The following is a 19,874-nucleotide window of genomic DNA, read 5'->3' as shown; positions in this document are numbered from 1 at the left end:
GGAAAAGGCTTCAGTGCTGCAGCTTGGTTAGATTCAAACCACATGGGACTGGATTATGAGAAGCTGCTGCTTTGGAAAGCAATTGTGCATCTGAGGAAAGAGCCGAATATCACCATTACTTCAGAATGTGCTTTTGGTTTAACATCAGTTTTCTAATATGTGCCAAAGAATAATGGTATCACAGGGAGAACAAAATGCCTAATGTGCTTCAACCACAGTGGTGTGTGATCACTTAATCATTCTAGTAGGACTGTCCACTTGACTTGATGAAGCTGTACTTCTCTAAGAGTGTCTGAGCATTTCATCCTGAAGATGCTGTGAGTATGTGAATGTAGGTGCTTTGGAGGAAAAGGCCCATTATCAAGTCTTTTGTTCTATTTACAGTTCTAACTGTTCTGAACATAAATGTTTCTCTAGGAGCTGGAAAAGTAGACAATCCCTGAAGTAGTCTGGTCATTTAATTTGTATTTATACCCCAGCAGGCTCTTTCTGAAGTACTTCTGCTGACCAAGAGGAAATGTAGGATATTAGAAATTATGGACTGAATAATTGTGACTCATGTTGCAGTATTCACTCTCAGACAACAGGCAGGAAGCACTTACACACATCTAGTGCTGGCATATAAATATATATCATAAACTTCATGGTGAGCTCAGGAAGTCTGATAACTAATCTCCTAAAAACTCCTAATGCAAACCTCTGTTCCCGTCTTTGAAGCAGCGAGTGATAATACAAAAAACTTTGTAGGCACCTTTTTCATAAGTTAATAAAACCTAAAGCCAGTAGTAATGACAGCTAGTGGGTAATTCATCATGTGTGGTGCACTGCTAGTGAAATATCAGCATAAGACTATCATTAGTGTCTGTGTGTTAGCAGATGAACTATGCACTAAAAAATGAGATTTTTTCCCCCCTCACAAATGAGGTAATTAATTCAAACACTTTTTGTCTCTCTGTGTTATGAAGAGGTTGCTAATGCAATGCAATAAAGCAGTGCTGCATCTCGAACAATTGGAAACTTAGCATTCAGAACCCTTCTCTCTTTGTTCTATTCTCTCATTGTTGAATTTCATTAGTACTGAGAGTCTAGATCATAAATTACATATATATGATAATGCATACATTTGTATTTTTAAACTTAAATATAGCATAGGGCAAAAGTGAAAAGAAAAGAGCGTGACAGAATTCTGAGCAGTGAACAGATGGGTGGTTTGGCATGGAAACAAAGGCATTAGCATACATTCATCCTTCTTATAGTGAAACACTAATGCTTATGGTGCCTATCAAGTAGATGTATAGAGAAAGTACATCTTCCACTAAGCATGATGCTTTATGTCATGATACCTCTAAATTATCTAACACGTTCATGAGAATTAAATGTTTGAATGGTCTTGTTCTTCTTTTCTTCAACTGAGTCATTTCTTTAATATCATATGACTTGAGTTTTGCCTGAGCACCCAGTGTAAGCTAAATACCGTCTTTTTCCTTTGATTTCCCTGGAAAGAAGTGGAGAAATACCTGAAACTATCCTACCAGGACTGACTTATCTGTGAGCCTGTCTTGAGTCTGCTGTGATCTATAAATCATCTGTCTCTCTGCACATCAGGATTTGGATTTGAGCATCCCATAATGTGTGAGAGACTTGCCTGTAGTGTTGGCTGATCTGGAGAAACAAAATTCTATTTCTACCAGTGAAATTGAGTCACCAGACTGGTGTGGGTGTAAACGAGAACTCCATTACAAAAACTTGTTGAGCAAAATAAACTGGAAAATAGAGGTGGATGTTTTACACACTTCACTGGGCAGGATGTCACCAATTGTTTTCCTTATGAGATAGTCTCTTGTTTAGGGAGCTCTTTGGAGCATGAACTTCAAAATTATGTCTGGCACGTGTAAATCACTGAAGTAGGAAGATTTCCAGGGGACTGACAGATAATTATCTTTATATGACAATGACAGAGTTGGTACAAAAATGACGCTTTGCATTGTCCAAAGCTGTAACCATGGTTGGAAACAAGGCCTCAAATGCCAGCCCTGGTAAAATCAGTGGGGAAAAAAAAGCACTGTACCTGACACTGCACTATGAAAACTTTAAGGATTAACTTACCTGAAGTAACTTGGGATAAAAAAAAAGACCGAGGAATATCATAAGAATAAGTGTTAATGCCTTGAAGACTGTGTCTCTCTGAATTTTTTGAACAGTAAGGGTCCAGGTTTGGTAGGACAGGGCAACCTGAGGTTAATTACCTTGATTACTGCAACTGTCTTTTTCCATATTTCAGTAGCTGGAGCTGTTTCTCTAGGCAATGTGCAAAAATGTGCAAAATATATCATTTTATGACAGGAACCTGAAAAGTAAGATCTTTTCTTGTACCTGGCAACTGATTCAGAAGTGCTTGATAGAATATATTTCTCTCATTTCAGCTAAGGTTAATTGACACCGTCAGTTGCTGTTATCTACCAGAATCTCTTCACTCATTTTTTCTCTTCTACTTTTTGCCTTTCTGCTCTACTGTCTGGGACGTTCTCCTTTGTGTTTAAAACCCACTTGTATAACAGTTTCTCTTGCCAAGTGCATTCTGACTGTGGCTCATCCCACCCTACTCTATTCCAGACTCATTCTGTTGCCCTGTATTTTAGTTGGAGACCTGTTGTTAGAATGGATAAGTCTCATTCTGTATAAAAACAGGAAAGGTGCCAGTATAATAGAAACCGTTTGTAAAATTGATTTTCTTCTCTACAAAGGACTGACTGGAAGATTTTCCTTATAAAGATTCTGTAGCAATCAATGAAAAAGAAAAAGAAAAAGAAAAAGAAAAAGAAAAAGAAAAAGAAAAAGAAAAAGAAAAAGAAAAAGAAAAAGAAAAAGACCCCAAACAAACAAACAAACAAAACCCCCAAACAAACAAAAAACCACAAAAAACCCAAAAAAAACCCACAAAAAACCCCCCCAAAATCTGAGGAAAGCCACAACCCTTTCTCCCTCTAGGCATTGAATTTCTCATCAGTTGTCATTGCAAATCTCCACAAATGCTTTTGGCACCATTTCAAAAATTCTAACTCTGTGCTATGCTTTGTTTGATTAATGACTAGTTCCAGAGATTTCCTCTGGTGATCCTCACATGAGACATAAAGAATTATCAATGGCCTCAGCAATGTCTGGGAGCAGAGTATGTCAAGGATATAGTTTGCTTCCCTGAGTTTATAATGAAACATCACATTGTATTCCTTGCCCTAAGGTATTAATTTGATACATTCTGCATCTGCTTGGCCCAAGGATTGCAGGTTTGTCTTAGCAAAGTAAGAGGATATAGTCAGAAATTGCTATTAACAACCATCAAATCCACACTTATTCCCATGTTATTAAATGTTCAATTTGGCCTTACTGTATTTGTTCAGTTTTATATATACAATGATATAAACTAGAGTACTCCAAAGCAACTGACTCCTGAATACTAACAACTCCATTACCAAAAGTTTTATTCCAAATGTTAGGGAAAATAGTGAGTAAAATGGTCCTGGTTCTACTCCATTACACAGCTATAAATCCAAGTAATTCTTCTTTCTAAACTTGCACATTTCAGATGTGTATAGAAGTTGAGTTAGATAATTGGTACATCCTTTCTTGGGATGAGCTTCACAGTGAGGAAAAGGAAAGACACTTATTCTCAGAGATGTGATTAGCCCAGTTTCTAAATGCATGGGCTTTTTTGAGAAGACTTAGAGCTTTATTGTTGAACTTCGTTTTACTCTGAAGTGTACGAACCAGGAAAGGTTCCATTAAAAGTCAGCTGCAGCCTGAAGCCCATCAGTGTCATTCTGTTTGATATGTTGGCTGTGGGGAAAATTGGCTATTGTAGCTGCTGCATTGCCTTTCCCTTCTCTCACCATCATTATCTGTCTCCGTGCAGTGATTCTCTTCTACGATGGCTTAGAGGTCCCTCTTCTTTAACCACACTTTGTATATCTCTGCTGCCTGCGGTCAGACTGTCTAAATATCCTGGGCAAGTATGCACAGACAAACAGTGTGTCAGTGGGCCTTTGAGGTAGGGTAGTGAATTTATAATAAAAAAAAAAAAAAGGCAAGCCAAACAAAGAAGAATAAAACACAATGTTTGAAATTAAGGTTTTGTGGGGTTTGCCACCATTCCAAAATTTTCCTTCTCCTCAGAGACTCCTTGCTACCTTTTCTGTCCCTTGGAGCATTTTGCTCTGTCTGATTTCTGCATGGCAGTGGTATTTTTATCAGCTTGTGGTGTTTTTCCTATGAGTGAAGATGTCAAACATTTTCTATAGCTACAGACACTCTTGAAGTTTTGAATTTCTCAGTCTAGAAAGTATTGTTAATAGAAGACGTGTTCATTAATATCTTGAATCAGGAAAGCACTGAAGCATGTACCTGAAAATAAGTATATATTGCAATAGGACTTTCTTTAGGACTATTAGAACTATATTTAACCATTCTTTTGATTCAGTGTAATTTTCATAAGTTTTTTCAGTACTAGGGCTTTCTAGTCTTTCCCTACATATGCAAAACTTTTGATTTCCAGAGATGAGATTTTGCAGTAGCTGAATCAGGTCTAATTGGGTCAGATAGTTTTGCCATTCCTGTCCAAATATCCTGCTAGTTCCAACACAAGTTTATCTGATGTGTAAATTGGCCAGCAGGGCTTCATAAAATTATTCTTTTCCTTCAACAATTTAATCCCTTGGTCTTTTCTCAAGAAAAATTTCTCATGACTACAGTAGGAATTTTGCCTGAGGCCTGTAGAATCCTACTTAAAATTTACTGTGCTATTTCACAATTATTGGTTATAACACATTGAAAAATTATCCAGTATGAATCCCAGTGGTTCTAATTCTGACCTTTCAGCAAATTGGGTGTGGACAAGAAGCTGAACATTTCAAAAAGTGTTGTTGTTTATATTAAATGATGGTAGTTTAAGAATGTCCCACTGGTTAGTTAAAAAGAGAAACTCAAAAGTAATATTTAAAAGCAGTTTCACATAATCAACCTCAAAGACTGGTATGGGATTCCTGTGTTATCGTTAATGGAAAAGAATATTTGTTTGGACAAATGGAGCTGGAGGTTTTAATATACTGATTTGTTCCATGTAACACATTTTTCCACTACTGCAGCATGCTTTTCAGTAGTGTCACTTATAAACTCCTCCCAAGGTCTAAATTTATGGGGAAAAGGTTAACGGAAATTTGAGTTTAATATGAAGTTCTCAGTAGATACAAAATAGGAGTTTACTGTAAAATGAAATTTCAGTACACTGCTGTCCCTAAGGCAGATACATTACCCTGCCTTCACCCCCATATGTTTATTTCATGTTTATTTAATGTTCGATATTTAACAATCAACTTTGTTCTCCTATTTGGGCAATACAAAAACCTCCTCAAGTACACAGCTGAGATACTCTAGTGCAAAGTGCTGTTCCTGGTAGTCACACCCCCTTCACTTGGGCTGTCTACGAAAGACATTGAGAAGAAAGAGAGGAAGAAGGCCATGCAGGTCAGGGTGGCCTTCCCGAGTCACCCAGCCCAGGGTGCTGTAGCTGTGGCAGCCAATTCAGCCCGGGGGGATAGCAGGGATGGAAGCAGGGACTCAGATGCATCTGTCTGACATCTTCCTCTCAATATTTCCTCAGCTCAATTCATATGACAGCAGTGATCTTCTGCTAGGTCCTCAGGGAATATACTCTGTAAAATATGAATTTCTTTGCCTTTTGAGTTATGTTTCTATTGATGCCTGACCTTTACTTTGCTGTAACTTTCCAGTTGTGCATCATTTCAAAGAACAGTTTGCTCTTGCAGGTAGCTGAAGAGCCTCCCTTAGCCCAGTGGCTGTCAGCTCGCCCTTGTTTTGTCAGCATTTCTGGTGCTTTTCTTGAGATGCCTAACAGTAAACTTGTGTTCATTTGTTGTTTGTAATCATGGAAGCCATTTAATCAGAATATTTATTTGTGTTTCTCTCCACTTTAGGACTGGAGCCACTTTGGGTTAGTTTTAATTCAAACGAGATTTTCTAAATGAAGCCCTTTTGCAGCAGCTTTCAACTCAATTAGAGGTCAGAATCTGACCTCCTGTTTAGGTCAGGCACTCAGAAAAGTCTGTATGTCTGTCTGTAGCTCTTACTGACTTCAGTGGTACTGTTCAAGGTGCCTTAGAGGTGAATGTACCTAGGCTTGAATATCATCACAGGCCTTGGGAATTTTCGTATGTTTTATCAGGCCAAAGAAGAAATGCAGTTGTAACTATTTGTTTTATAAGTGCCCTTAAAAATTGTTAATTTAATTTTTAATTTCAGTGGCTGTATTTTGTTGGCATCTCAATTCCCAGGTGGATTGAGTTAGCAGCAGAGGGCAATCACAAATTATGGGGGGAAAGGTGTGGGAGAGGCAAAATGGATTAGGGTGTGCCAGACCCCATGAGTGGATCTGGTATGGTTGGGGTTTATAGTTCCAGCCTTGAACTGGAAGGTGCCCTGTACAAGTAGTGCAAGAAAAAACTTGCACTACTTAGAGATCCTCTGTAGGTTTTTAGGGACCTGTGGAGCCATTGATGAGGTTCACTGGCACCAGACCAGTGCAGTTTGCACTGAGTAAGCAAAGGGCTGGAGCCACATTCCCTGATAACATATCAGGGAATAAGGTGGTCTAATGGAGCAAAGATTAGTCAGGTATAGATATCTTTATAAAGCAGTAGCTGTCTCCAAATATGTTTAACTTTCACCATTGCAGGTAAGTAGCCAATTTTGCTGTTTCTATTAAACTATTGAAGAAAGTTTACTAAATAAGAGCTTTAAAATGCAGTTTAAAGGACAGTTGAGGCAAAAAACAAACACTTTTTGAAAAGAAAAACCAACCTGTGTTCTGAGCAAACCCTTCATGAATGCTGTGCAGTGGTTTTCAGTTGCTAGAGGGCAGCATGGTATAAACAATGAGAGTATGAGACCTGTAGGTCTGTGAGCATCTAATCTCTCTGTGTTTAAATGGTTTTTTTTCTGAGCTTTATGATCAGTGTTTAGGTAAAAACCCCTATTTCTACTCTGATTGCTGTCTCAGTGATGTTAACATTCATGTGCCTACATTTCCCCAGTTTCTTTTTGGCTCATCTTAAATGCTTAAGAGACAGTTGCTTTGGTCACTTTTCTTGTTGCAACAGCTAACATAAGTAAAGAAATTATGCCATTTTAAAAACTGTTCCCTAAGTAAGTTATTTTATTTACTACATGATTTCCTACTTCCCCAGTAGATGGCATCTGCAAAGTATTATGTATTGGCCCCTGAAACAGCAAACAGTAAGGTATAAAATTTGTGATGAATTATTTATTTATTACTCATGGGTGTTGCTTTGCTTTCTGTCTCAGAAGGGTGTGCCTCTGCTTTACAGTGCTCCTCTTTTGCTATTCCTTATTTTGCTTCCCTTTTGCTGTTCTTTATTTTGCTAATGCAATTCTTGCTGTAAGTGCATTTTAAAACTGAGTATAGAATCAGTTTTGTGCACTGTGCTCATGAACAACCAAGCACTAGAACAAGACATAGAATAAATTTTCATTACAAATACTTGTACAATCCAATTTTCATTTATAAAAATATTATGAAACATAAAGATCCGAAATTCCAGCAATTTTAGTAAAATTACTGAGCTTTTTATGACTGAATAGAGCTTTTTGTGGTGTAGAATTCAGCATAAGAAAATCAGTCTTTTAAAATGTGGCAAATGGGGCTTCTGGGTGGGACATCTTTCTTGGGCGTTTAAAAACTAATTGGGAGCTACTTCTGAATATTTGATTATAGTTGCTCTGGGTGCTGCTGCTTTCAGCCTCCTGTGGTGATTTGTTTTGGTTTGGTTGTTGTTCATTTAACACATTCACAGAAATAGGCAAAAGCATCTACAGAGCTGCCCTAAGCTTCCCTCAGCCAGACTCGCTCTCAGGCACGTTCCCTATGCTGGGAAGGGCCGGACTTCACATTCCAGCCCCGACCCTGACCGTGCACTTTGCACTGAAAAGCTGTTGGAGCTGGATGGGAGTGATTGCTTAGGCTGAGTTTATCTTGCCAGAAAAACCATGTTTCAGAGGAGAATTCTCAATGTCTTTTAAGCTTTATGTGCTTGTAAACTAGTGTGGATCTAAGTGAAGATACCAAAAGTAACACCAGTCACAAAGTTTCTTCCATATTGTCCCAGATGCCGTCCCTGCATCTTTAAGCTCTACTGATGCCCTCTAAGATCCGTGAGGATCCACAAAAGAAGGTTGTAACAAGGTGGGGATCGGTCTCTTCTCTCAGGCAACCAGGGATGGGGCGAGAGGACATGACCTCAAGCTGCACCAGGGAGGTTCTGGTTGGACATCAGGAGGAAATTCTTCATACAGAGATTGGAACAGGCTGCCCAGGGAGGTGGTGGAATCACCATCCCTGGAGGTGTTCAAGAAATGACTGGTTGTGGCACTTAGTGCTATGGTTTAGTTGGCATGGTGGTGATCAGTCAAAGGTTGGACTCGATTATCTTGGAGGTCTTTTCCAACCTAAATGATTATGTGATTCTGTGACTGGGATTGTCAGTTCTGCTGCTTGGGCATGAGGCACTGTGGTGCTGAGACAACCTCCTGCGACCTGCAGCTGCTTCTTCTACAGACAGCAGCAGTCTTCCCATTTCCTACAGCGGGAGCTGAAGCAGGATTTTGGTACCTCTGAGATCTTGTGGGTTAGAATAAACTTTCCCAGGGAAGGCCACCCCATCACTGTTGTGTAGTTTCCTCCTCTTCTCCCTTGTACCTGCCATAAACCAGCTTACACTGGCAAGAGGGTTCTGGAGCAGGTACTGCACAGTTCTGATCTCCAACATGTTTCTGCAGGGATGAGCAGCAGACTTCAGTCTCTACAGGCTGGCAATCCTCTTCCCTTCGCCAATGCTACAAACAGTTCATTTTTAACTCTGTGCCTTTATTTGCAGGCTCTCGGTATGAAATTGCTTTTGCTTGTTTGTCTAGTTTTTAGTTTCACAACTAAGGAACAAAAAACACTTTTAGACCTTCTTTAAAACCTTTTTTTTTTTTTTTTTACTGTGAAGCAAAAAGCAGCCAAAAACACACAGTACTGAATAAGTCCAATTATACTGCATTCTTGTGGTTGAGTAACACAGAGCAACTAAAACAAACTAACATAAACAGGGAAAGCCAAATTAAATACTTACATTTGTATAGTGCAAGAGGATCCTGGGCTCAGGAATGTAATTCAATCTTTATTTATTTTTTAAATAGGCAGTGCATAAAATAGTTGAGAATCTTTGCAATGCAACTCTAAGGTAGTGGAATATTTTTGACTAAAGAGTCCGCTCATACAGTATTGTAAGGGGGCTAAATGTTTGCTCAGCATGTGAGAGAGCTTTGACAAATCTAAAGAAAGGATCACTGAGTCAGTCATGGCTCTTCATAATGCAAAAGCAAATTATCAAATGGATACCTGACACCAAATGGGGGGAGAGAATTTGGGTGTCTAATTGGCACATACACAATCTGCTTAGCATTGGAAGTGTGAAGTTCTGCTTGAAGCTAAAATGATTGTGGTATGTAAGGAATGCAGATGTTTATCTATATATCATTGCCACTGGGCCTTCTCAGACCTCTCCTAATAACTGTGCTACAGAAAGAGCTTTTGGACTTTTCCAAAACAAATCTGACCTTCCCATCACTCCTCACTTCAATATGCTTTGTATGAAAGAAGGTACGTGAAAAAGTAGCTGCAGCACAATATGGGTGCTGGGAAATTACTGCAGCACATTATTTTATAGCTGAAGATTGGGGTAGAAAGATTTCATTTGGAGGCAGTGCAGTTCACTCACAGATTATTCACTCTATGCTGGTAGCTCCTGTGCTTCTAAGGTCTACCAGCGTTTTATCAGGTGCTGGCAATTGGTTCCTGAAGCACTGACAGACAAAAGGGCTATTTCCTGCAGTTAGGTTGAATTGAAGAAGCTGCAATATATTAGATACTTTACTAGTTACTTTTCTGTGCACAGAGATGCCAGCAGCCATCACTGGGGTACTTGGGGAATGAAAGAGATGTGGTACATATCCACAAATTAAATGGGAGCGAATCATAACCTGCATTAAGCAGTGGTCCAGTTAGGGACTGTGTGGGTGACCAGTACTTCCAGATTCATCTGCCCTTATGAAGGGGTGGTTTCTGCTAACCTGGCAGTTGATTTCTGCTAAAAGTGGAAGCTGTCCCTGCCCATGGCAGGGGGTTGAAACTAGATGATCTTTAAGGTCCCTTCCAAACCATTCTATGATTTCTTCTGTTACAGTCATATATAGAATTTGCCTTAAAAGCTGTCATAAAAGGATAGATCCATAATGGTGTAATGTGTGTGTGGGGGATGTTTAATGGTGGGGGGAAGTGTCTCATGATGTTCCTTTGCTGAAACCATCACTCCAAGCATTGTAAATAGTCTTCGTAAATGTTTTTTATTTCTTTCTATCAGTTTCTAAAGGAAGATAGCAGAGGGTGGAACCCTTTGGTGTCCTGTTGCAGATCTTAAAATTACAGCATTCTGTGGCAGTTATCCCCATAACTCTGGCACTTTGACTTCCATCAGTTATGAGGACAAGGTACAAAATTCTTCAACTAGCAGGCCCAAATGTTTGTGTGGAATTAAAAAATATTGTCATCCTGAATTATTTCAGGCTATTAATCTAACAAAGGAATGTTTAATCGCCTGTTTTCCTTTCCCCTTTTTTATTTCTTTGAATATCTCTTTTCTTCTGCTCCTCCCTTCCCAACTGGCTGCAGCAAAGAAAATCTGGCAGGTTTCTCTGGAGTTTTTCCCCTTTAATATTCAGTCTGCATGGTCTCCACATAAAAGGTTACCAATCTTGGCTTTTGCTTATACAGTTAATACTGATTTTATGTTCTAATCCCACTTCAGTTTACTGATCAGCCTTGTGCCATCTCCAGCTGTTATAATATGTAAACCAAAATATTAGGATGCTCTTGTTAAGAACAGTGGCCCAGCTTTAGCTATGCAAATGCATTTTTAGTCCCTTGTAAGAGAATTGATTTTTTTATAGCAGTTTCCACAGAAACTACTGGAGACTCAATTGTTTTGGAAATCAGGCCCCTCATTAGAGTGTCTGCCTATGGATATATAGGCACTTTATTACAGCTGAAAAGAGGGAAAAGCTGATATTGGAGTTACTACTAGTTGTTTTCGCTCTTGCCCCTCTGGTTCATGTTATGTGCTGTTGCTTTGGCACCTGTGTTACCCAGCCAGCTTTGGTGCCTGAGTGGCTTCCCCACTGAACCAGGCCAGCAGTGAGCTGTCCTTTGGCAGTGATTCACTGGCGGCTTTTAAACAGAATCCAAGACTCTGGACTGCTCTCATCTGTCAACTGAAGGTCACGCTGTCTGTGTGTGTGTGCCAGGGTTACTGAAGTGATGGACTCCAATATGGATTTAGAAGTAAGGCAGTTTTGTCTACATATTTTTTAGATCCCACACAAGATTTCCCCCAGCTTTTTTTTTTTTTGACTGATTATGAGAACTTCTCCCAACACGGGTCCTTCCCGCAGGCTGCAGTTTTTCACAAGCGGCACCCGTGTTGGTCCCTCCTGTGGGGTGCAGTCCTTCAGGAACTGACTGCTCCCACGTGGGCCTTCTGTGGGGTCACAAGTCCCAGAAAACCTGCTCCAGTTTGGCTTCCTCTCTCCACAGTCCACAGGTCCTGCCAGGAGCCAATGTGCTATTACAAAAGCTTGGGGGGCTGCTTCAATTGTTGACAGGACTGTCCTCTTCTCTATCTCTCTGTCTCTTTTTGAAGGCCAGAGACTTCTCATCCGAATAATCTACACTGGTGGAGTGAGAAAGTCAGTGGATAGTAAGTGTCTTAAAAGTGTAAGACTGCATTCAAGACAGAAGGGGAAATGGTTTACTGGAGTATATGTGAGATATAAAAATTCCCAGCTTGTCCACCCTCTTCTCTATGTTCAGATCCATTGAAGAGCTGACAACATGAAGTGCATTGCACCCATTGACACTGCATGTGCAGTGCATATGATGAGGCAGGACATGGACACTCCTCTGTGGATACTGGAAGGGCCAAAAGTTGTTCTCTCTGGAGTACTCGGGTATATACTTATACACAGGCTGAATGAGCCTGTGGGCTTCAGACTTAATGGACTTGCTGGGCCTTTATAGATAACCCACTTTTTATACTGGGAGCAGAATGCACAGTTTTGCTGCTGCCTCTAGATGGGAAAAAAGTGTGCAGCACCTGACTTGTCTGGTGGCTCTGCTTCCTCTGCACTGACCTGCCTCCTGACAAGGGAACCTCCACATTCGACCCAGTGGACCATGGTAAAAATTAGCAGAGTAAATTTGTTGTTCGTGATTTCCCCTTCCTCCTCTGTGGTATTCCTAGCAAATTGGGTACCTGAATTCCTAAAGGGCTCAATTCTAGATATAATTACCAGTTTGTGGGGGGTTCACAGGATGTCCAGCATAATCAATGCTCAAGGGAAAGCCCTGGGAACAGCTGGAGCCTTGCTCAGAGTGGGAGATCTCTGTTCTGTGAAAGGTAATGGAAAACTTTACTGCTCTGTTTTGGTGCTGGGGAACTTGATCTATGTGGTTATTTTTATTCTTTTCTGTTTACATTCTTAGTGTCCTTTTCTGAATTTTAGACATATATGTACTTTTTCCTTCTATCTCCTTTGAGCTCCTGGATAGAATTCTGCTAAAACCACAGACAAATGCAGATTAAAGGTATGTGCTTTTGCAAGAGGTCTGTATTCACACTGTCACTCTGTGGTTTATGTATGTGCAGCTGCTTTCTAATTAAAGCCCACATCTGCCCTGGCTTCAACACCAGTCAACTGTAGTGAAGCCATTAACCCTCTCCCTTACTTCCGCCCATTGTCCTATGGGCACATGAAAGGATGAGTGGATTGAGACATGAAAAACCATAAGCATGATTCTCTCTCTTGCTGGGTTTGTGCTCAGTACATCTGAAGAGAGAAGGACATGAAAGCCAGGTCTCTTTCTGTTTCCTCAGTCTTAATAATATTCTGGCTTTTAGTCTAATTTAGCACACATTCAAGGCTGGGCTGCAGTCCTTTATTCTGCTGCCCAAAGACTTTTTACATTATTATGTCTGCTCCCAATCCATTTAGTTGCTTAAAACCCCTGACAGGCCCCAGGAAGGATGTGCATTTGTTGAGTAAAGCAGGTTACCCTGTCATCCATCTGCCCAAAGGATCCCTTGTGTCAAAGGAAGGAATCCTCAGTAATTTCTCACTTGCTCCATGTTGCTTCAGCTGTACAAAAGGAGAACCCTGCGGTCTGGCCCTGGAGACTGTGCTTTTTGCTCACGTCCAACTTGTAGAATTCAGGAGGCTGTGTCATCCAGAAGGGACTTTTATATGATTCTTCTAAATGACAGATAAGATAAATGAGTACAGATGAAAGCTTTCTCTCATTTCCTTGGGACCAAGCAATAAAGTAGAGAATCTGTAATCTGAATTAAAAAATCCACACCAACCCCCCAAAAAAACTATGGAAAATTTTGCCTCTTTGACTCCCTGAGTGCTGTTTAGACTTTCAAAACTGAATCAGCCCAAGTTCGTGGCTTATTATGTGCTCTTGATAACTTCTGAAACTTCATCCAAATGAACTATTCAGATCCTGGGTGGAGTAACACTAATGGTGATGTAACAGACCTGAGGTCAATGTATCTCCTCCCAGTGTGTGGTCTGTGAATAATACATGGGCCTGTGGGTCCCTGAAGCAGTGATCTCTTTGTGAAAGAATTTGACAAAAAGGGTAGCTGTATCACAGTTAATACTCCCATTTCCTCAAACAGTCCATTCACTGCAAAGGAGGAAGGAACATGCCTTTTCAACATTTGTCTTTTAAAGTGCACTGAAAAGAGAAGGCACTCTGGCTGACTGGAGTTGTGCACACCTGAAGAAAGTCTCTATTTGAAATGAGTGTCTGCAAAATATACTGAAGTCAGTGTATGATGCAAGTGGCTCATGGTTTCTAAAGGCAGATGTTTTTGTTTTGATGCCTACAAATGGATATAATAGTAATGTGTGAGCTCTGATAACCGCAGAATATAAGAGAGGGTATTGAACAATCTCTCTAAACACAACCTTAAGAACATCACTTCACATGTTGCAAATTTTAGTGTGTTGGACCTGGTGGCTTCTTCCCTCACTTGACAAATGTACTGCATAGAAATTCACAGAATCACAGAGTCTGCTGAGGTGGAAGGAACCCACAAGGATCATTGAGTCCAATCCTTAGCCCTGCACAGGACCAAATGGAAGTTTAACTTTCCTGTGTATGTTCTATTCCACAAAATGCTGTTCAGATTTGGAATGTTAAGTGTTGAAGTTTAATGGAGAAGTTTGAAATCTCTCTCTGTAACGCTGTCTCTTCCTAGGTATAGCAGAATATTGGTATAAATATCTTATCTGGTGGTTTTATTTATATCCTGAAGTTTCAGGTTGTGAACTTAGTACTGTAAAAATTATTCTTGACTCAGATGGCTTCTCGCTGAGATTTGGGCAAGAAAACTCTTGGTTTTGAAGGTGAAAAAGACCCTGAGAAATTCTTGCTGTGGATGAAAACTGGCAGCCTTGTGGCTGCTAGTTCTCATGAGTAGTCTGGTTTCCTCACATTAGGTAATAATTTAATTTATTCATTCAATTTACATTATCTGTTATCTGGTTTGATTTGGAACTGAATTGGATAAGCATGTTTTCAGAGATGAAAAGCATGTATTTTCATATATTCTTCCTAGTCTCGTGATAAATATGAAAATGAATAATGCAAAGCTAATAATCCAATGCAGTTTTTTCCCCTTAGTTTTAATAATTCATAATATGACCTCTGACGTAGGAATTTATACACATAAGATGACCTTGGCAAGTTAGGTCTCTGAGGAGATGTGTCTGAATAAGCATGGTTTAATATAAAAATGTAAATGACTGTTCTAAATATTGATACTTGACTGAGAATGAACTGGAAGTGAGAGTGCACATAATTTTTGGAGGTATGGATGGGTTAGTCTGAATTGTTTTTTATTAAAATTATACAGTAATGCTTAGTCATACCTTAGATGCAGTTACTGGAATAAAGGTAGATTATGCCCTAGAGGTAAGAATCACCTTTATTCAATTGGTGTCTGTGCAATGAAAACTTTATTGGAGCAATCATATTGCTTTGGACAAGGCCTTTCTCTAATTAATGAACAACCAGGCTTTATCTCCTAATAGCCAAGGGTGTGGACCATGTTACTGGGGTAACTAAAACACACCTCTTTAAATTGTAATAATTTTTTGTGTCTTACTCTCTTCAGTAGCTATGTTACATTTCCAGCCCTTGTTCCTTGTGAAACTGCAGTAGATAAACCAATCTCCCCTTTCTGAGCAGAGTGCAACTCCCAGCCAGCAATGTATACTGATGGATATTTGAATTAGAGAGCAAAAACAAGTTTTGAGGAAGAATGCAAAAACACGCCTGCTACCTCAGTGAAGGATCCTAGACTGGAAAGGACTTACTTGTGGATAAATCCACAAGTCTTGGGACAAGAGCCACTTCTGTCTCATGGACAGGGAATCCTGCATGACCAGGCTTTGTGAAATTTTGATTGTATAGAGCCCTTTGAGAGTTTGCTGGTATCAGACTGCAAACATGGAGCTGTTTTTCCCCCAGGTCCAAACATTTAGAGGAATGTGAGTCAGTGCTGAATAAGGAGGTGAATGAAAAGCATAGCAGCAAGTGGTTTTCTTTTCTTATTTTAGATAACAACCAGATCAACCTCCACACCATACAGTCACTCTATATTTGCAGAAAGGTCATTTTCATATTGCAATAAATAAAACTGACCTTAAACAAGGAATGAACCTGGCAGTTTGGAAGACTTCTGACTTGATATAGCAATAACAAAAGTCTATGTGAAAGTGAGAATCTACCCTTTAATTCTTCTGTGAATTTTTAAAATAATGCATAAATTATTGTTTATGAAACTTCATATCTTTTGGGGCTGATATTTATTTTGAGGAAGAAAAGTTCCTAGAAATTTCTGATGCTTCAACTAGCTAAATTCAGTGTGTTGCTAATATTGCTTTTTTTGACCATTTAAAGTAATTTTGAAGACTTTTTCCAAGTCACATTTTCAAATTTTAAAAGCTTATTGTTGCTCTTGATTCAAGTCTTGCCTCTTTATAGCACGTTATCAAACTGTATTTCAAATCTCCTATCCAGCATTTATTCACAGACTGACTTCAGACCAAAAATGACCCCTTTATTTGCCCCTTACTTATGCAAGAAAAGTGTATCGTTTTCCTAATGAACAGCTGCATTTTAATTGCATGTTCTGGGAATAACCATCAACTGCTGAAATACAGTCTGCTCAGCCTTCAGTGAATGAATGCAATCACAACTCTTTGGGCACAGAAACCCAAATTTTCTTGCATCTCTTTTGTCTGGAATGGTTGCAGCAGCATTCCTCAAAAGAACATGTCTGGAGGGAGTTTGGTCTCTAAGCCACCTAAACCAACAGAAATCGCCTTTCTAGCCTTATCCATTAAGAGGAAAAACCCTGGGCAAAAACCCCCCTGATTTAACATGATTCTGCAGTCAGGGCTTTTGTAAATACAAAATGAAACCTGCAGAAGTTTGAAATAAACAGAACTGAATGATAAGCATTATAAAAAGAAATTCCATATTTCAGAAAACTGATTTTCTTGTCGTTGTCCTTGAACTGCCATGGAAGGTAATTATGAATCTGTAGGACAAACAGAAATAACTAATTTTTTAAAATGATTTTTAGCGTTTTTTTCCTAGGGCCTCAGCTGCAGAGGAACAAGCCAGGATAGGAGGGCAAACATAAGCTGGCCAGTGCTCTGTTCATGTTCTGAGGTAGCTGAGGGACCCAGGCTAAGAGCAAGGGCCAAACCAGTCCCAAACCAGCAGCAGAACACTAGAACTCTTCCTTCCTTGGTCTGCAGAGCACAAAGGAGATGTCACAAAAATGAAGTGACTTGTTTGAGGCTCCACAGAAAATCAGTGGCATCATTCAGCACTGATTCTCCTGTGGCAAGTGAGTACTGGTGCTTTGAACCACAGTGCTGCTCCCTAGGCCTTCCATCAGCTCCTTACATAATGTTAGTTATTAACAATGACTGTTTTTATCTAAGCACAGCCAATGAACCTTAGGCTGCTTCAGGGAGGAGGGATGCATTACATGGGAATTACAGGATGCTAGAGCTGTCCAAGAACATTTTAAGTCTAATGTATCTGATATTATGCAGAAATAAAAAGACTGCAGGTGGCTGCTCTCTCAGCTTCACCTCTTGACTTTTGGACTGTGCCTCTACAGAGGATTTTCAAACACTTCTATGCCGGGACAACAGACAATGGAAAGCTGCCCAGATACAACTTGTGTCCTACTGGGAGGAGAAGAAATGACCATCTTCACGTTCAGCTTCTCTGTGCATGAGTATTTCATTTTGGCCAACAGACATGGAAAAGAAATAAACAAAAGAACTACACTTTCAGTAAAAGCTTCTACTTAAATAGCTTGTTAGAACAAAAGGCTTCAAGCAGTGTTAGTAATAAGCAATAAGCTACTGATTGACTGTAGGAAAAAATGTTTAAAAATGTGGAAATACATTACTGTATATTAGAAGGATTTTTAGTTGATTACCTAAAAAGGCATGCATTATCCATTTGGCTTTATTTTCTTCTAGTACTGCTAGAGGGGTGGGACTGAGAAAAACTGTTTTGCATTGCCTTGTTTAAAATGATGACTCTCATCAATTGTGTATGCTTTTATCATACTTTATTGTAGGGATAATTTTAAGTTTTATATGAAAACTTCTCATATTAAACTAATCCAGTCTAGACATTGATTTCAGTGGGCATTGGAACTTTCTTAAATAGTTTCCAGAAAGGTTTCTTTCATCACTGGTAAAGTTGGACAGCAGACAAATGAAATGCATGAAAAATATGTATTTATAGCATGGCATGTAAGAAAGGGAACTCAGTACAACAGCCTGTCACCAAGATCTTTGCTTTTGAAGTAGTTATCTTTTTAGAAAATCCTTAACTTGCTGTAAAATGTATTATTAGTGAGAAGCTTCAAAGCAAAACATTCTTCCCTCCTACTTTTGGTTATTTGATAAAAAAAGAAGTCAACATAATCATGTGGTTGAACTGATTATGTAAAATAGCTTTTTAGCAATTAATATTTGAATGAAACCATAATGGATCTTTGTTGCACTATCAGATTTCCTAAAGAGACTGTTTAACTAGGCTTCTTCTGTACAAACAAAATAAAACATAAGTGTGGAAAACCTCATCATTTTAGGACTCTTCTGCTATGGAATATCAGTCTTTTTGCTGATACTGGGGCACATTTCTCTATAATTCCCAATCTTCTATTTTGGAATATTTTTAACATAATCAATGCATTTTCACTGTGATCATAAGGTTTCATTATTTTTTTAAAAAGCAGTTAAAAGGGAGAGTAGTACTTTCACATGGATTCACAACAAGCTTTGATGAGTTCCAGAAAAGTGACTGTTATACAAATACAAGGAATGAAAAGAACTTGTTATCTTTAACAAGACCTTGATTGGATGTAATAAAAGTTCCTTGTTAATTTACTGAAGTTAGCAGCTATGCTGGTAATGAATTTATAATCAACAACATTTGATCTTCTGCGGAAGCTTTTGCCCCTTTCTCCCCCCCCCAAAATGTTTCTGGAGAGAGTCCAGATAATTTCCTTTAATAGGGATTAAAACTTTAAAGGAGTGTTGCTTTATAGTGACCCTTTTTGGCAGTTTATCAGAACACTTATGCAGCTGGTAAATGTAACTACAAAATTCTGTGGAGGGATGACTACTTTTCCTTAAACAATTTCTCCTCTCCCCTCCCTGCCATAGGCAGCACATTGTTTACAGCAACACTGACAAAATAAAGAATCACAAAAATGAGTTACGTGAACAGGAAAGCTTTGATTCTGTGGGAATAGCTCCAAAAATGTCTTTTGTGTAATGCATGTTAAAAGAAGTCATTATCCTAGAACTTTGAAATAATTCTAGCCAAATAGACATAACCTGTTTTTTTAAGTAATTATGTTCCATTTAGAGTTCTGAGAAATTGTCTGTGTTTTTAACGTGAATTAGGACTGACATTCACACACGTCTCACACAAAGGCTATTGAAGCCTTGTGCTGCATTTGTGGAGGAGTTTTACTGTTGACTCATTTTCATTTTACACTCCTTGTTACAAACTGGTATTGTTGAAATCGGTGTTTTAGTGGGGAGGTGGTTCTATGTCTGGTGGTGTTTTGTTATTTATTTAAAAGTCTCTCAATCACCTCCGTATTCCTTTAAGTTCCAACCTCTGTCAAGTACTATCCTGGTCTGTGGGGGTGAACACCAATAGCAGAGTGACAGATGGACAGGGTAGACAGACAGCCCATATAATCCATCCTATGCTGCTTTTATAAGTCTATAAAAATGCAATAAAGAAAAGGGTCTCATTAGGTAGAGGCAGGGGGCTGATTGATTTGCAGGCCACACTCAGTTTATAGCTGCCTTCTGTGTGAACATCCACCTTAGAGTGTGAGTTTACTCTGTTTGCCATGGCTTGTTTAGTTAGACTTAATTTACTTCTGGTAGTGTTGAACATTATTCATGTTTTTGTGGTGACTTTCACCCCAATTTGGCACCTAAGTATGGACCCACTCTCATTTTATTCTGTGGAAATAAAACCCTTAAACCAGAGGTCAGAGGAAAAGCTGAGTGAAATGCTTCTGCCAAGTGTGGGTTGTCTGAGAAGGCAAGAGTTG

Source organism: Pseudopipra pipra, chromosome 13, assembly GCF_036250125.1.
Source record: "Pseudopipra pipra isolate bDixPip1 chromosome 13, bDixPip1.hap1, whole genome shotgun sequence".
NCBI lineage: Eukaryota > Metazoa > Chordata > Aves > Passeriformes > Pipridae > Pseudopipra > Pseudopipra pipra.
Note: the sequence above shows the minus strand (reverse complement) of the source record.